This window comes from Penaeus japonicus, unplaced genomic scaffold (assembly GCF_977035675.1).
Source record: "Penaeus japonicus unplaced genomic scaffold, GWHDUDI00000001_assembly GWHDUDI00000001, whole genome shotgun sequence".
Lineage (NCBI taxonomy): Eukaryota > Metazoa > Arthropoda > Malacostraca > Decapoda > Penaeidae > Penaeus > Penaeus japonicus.
The window spans coordinates 8,217,690-8,220,189 of NW_028234403.1; the positions used below are offsets into that span (position 1 = coordinate 8,217,690).

Genomic DNA, 2,500 nt, shown 5'->3' on the forward strand with positions numbered 1-2,500 from the left:
TGAAGCGGGTTGTTCCCAGGAGGAAACGGGGTCAGGACAGAGTGCCTGACCCGGTGCCTGACCTCCCGTCTTAATTAAGATCGTTAATTACGACATGGCGACATTAGGGCCGGGTAAGAAGTGGAGATAAGAAGAGAAATGGAGAGAGAGAAGAAAAAACGGGTTAAATTTATCGTGGGAATGAGACAGAGAAGAGATGGGATAAAGAGGAGGAGGAGGAGGAGGAGGAGGAGGAGGAGGAGGAGGAGGAGGAGGAGGAGGAGGAGGAGGAGGAGGAGGAGGAGGAGGGAGGAAGGGGACATAAGGGAGGGTGAGAGGGATGTAAGGAAGGAGGAGACTGGGAGGGATGGAGGGAGAGATGGAAGAAGGAGACAGGGAAGGAGGGAAGGTGGAAGTAGAAAGGAAGGAAGGAAGATCACAGGGGGGCAGGAAGGAGAGATAGGAAGGAAGAAGAATGAGAGAGAGAAGGAAGGGGGAGACTGGGAGGGATAGAGAGAGGAAGTAGAAAGAAGGAAAGGAAGATGACAGGGCGAGAGGAAGGAGAGAAAACGAATGAGGAGGGAGACATATAGGGAAAAAGAAGAAATCAAAGGAGAGAGAGTGGGGAAAGAGAAGGAAAGAAGGCGAAAGAATGGAAAAGGAGGGAGGAAGGAGGGGAAGAGGGAAGAAGGAAGGAGGAAAATGAGACAAGGCGCATTCTCTCTCCTTCCCTCTTCATTTGAAGACTGAATAACGAAGGAGGAAGAGGAGAAATACGTGATAATGAGGAAGAGAAATGAAGAGGAAGAAGTGTGATAGTGTATGATGAAATTGATGATGACGATGGAAATGACGATGATGATTATGATTATGATGATAATGATGATGATATTGATGATGATGATAATGATAATGGTGATGATAATAATGATGAATGGTGGTGGTAATAGTGATGAATGGTGGTGGTAATAGTGATGATAATAATGATAATGATGATAATAATGATAATGATGATAATAAGGATGATGACGATAATGATGACAATGCCGATGACGACGACGGTGATAACGATAATGACGATAAAGATTCCGGTGATGACTATGATGATAACAACAATGATAACGATGATAACGGAGATGATGCGGAGGGGGAAAAGACGGAAGGAGATGATGACAAGAGGAGATAAAGTGAACTTGGGAAGAAGGCGTGACAAAGCGATACTCAAGTGAAGAGAAAAAAAAAAAAAAATGGTTAGAGGGTTTAAGGAGGGAGAGAGGAAGGGAGCGAGGGGGGGGAGGGAGGGAGGGAGGGAGGGAGGGATCACGGAGGGAGGGAGGAATTGAGGATTAAGGGAGAAGAGGGAGGGAGGGAGGGAGGGATCGAGGAGAGAGAGAGAAAGAGCGAGAAAGAGAGAGAAAGAGAGAGAGAGAAAGAGAAAGAGAGAGAAAGAGAAAGAGAGAGAAAGAGCAGAAAGAGAGAGAAAGAGCAGAAAGAGAGAGAGAGAGAGAGAGAGAGAGAGAGAGAGAGAGAGAGAGAGAGAGAGAGAGAGAAAGAGAGAAAGAGAAAGAGAAAGAGAAAGAGAGAGTGTAAGCACGTCACCTGACATCTCCTTGCAATAAACTCTCTCAGGTGACTTCGATTCCGAGGACTGACTTCAAGATTGCGGGAGTGACCTCGAATATAAGGCCTGACCCATTCTCCATCCGTTCCTTGACCTCTTTCCAAGGACGGAACGTCATAAAAGGGTACTAATCATCACGAGAGGGGGAAAGGGGAAAGGGGGGGTCTCCTCACCTCTTCCCCCCCCTCCTCTTCCTCACCACCATGCAACCACGACCGTAGTGACGTCGAGCCAAACCTTACGTAATTAGAGTTCATCTAAAAGCAATAAAACCTAAAGCTATAACTGACTTTATGTCCCGAAGGAAGAGTTGGCAAAGCGGGAGGAGGAAGGAAGGAGGGAAGGAGGGAATGAAAGAGACAGAGAGAGAAAGAGATGGGGGTGAGGGATAGATATATAGATAGATGAAGAAATTGATAAGTAGGGAGGGAGGGAGGGAGGGAGAGGGAGAGGGAGAGGGAGAGGGAGAGGGAGAGGGAGAGAGAGAGAGAGAGAGAGAGAGAGAGAGAGAGAGAGAGAGAGAGAGAGAGAGAGAGAGAGAGAGAGAGAGAGAGAGAGAGAGAGAGAGAGAGAGAGAGAGAGAGAGAATGCACGTTAAATAAATTCACATATAGAACATAGAAACAAGACATAGGTAAGGAAGCAAGTACCTCCCCCCCCCCCTCTCTCTCTCAAACACAATCACACACACATACAAACACACACACACATAAACATAAACACAAACACAAACACAAACGCACACAAACGAACTCACACACACACACACACAAACGAACTCTCACACACTCACACATACACACACACACACACACACACACACACACACACACACACACACACACACACACACACACATAAACACAAACACACTCACACACACATAAACACAAACACACA

At 46.6% G+C, this 2,500-nt stretch overlaps 1 protein-coding gene across 1 annotated transcript in view; it reads right to left on the reverse strand.

The window, feature by feature from the left end:
• The window catches only part of LOC122247853 (inter-alpha-trypsin inhibitor heavy chain H3), an 88,952-nt gene that overhangs the window by 86,123 nt on the left and 329 nt on the right, over window positions 1–2,500 (reverse strand). The gene's annotated exons all lie outside the window — the stretch shown is intronic.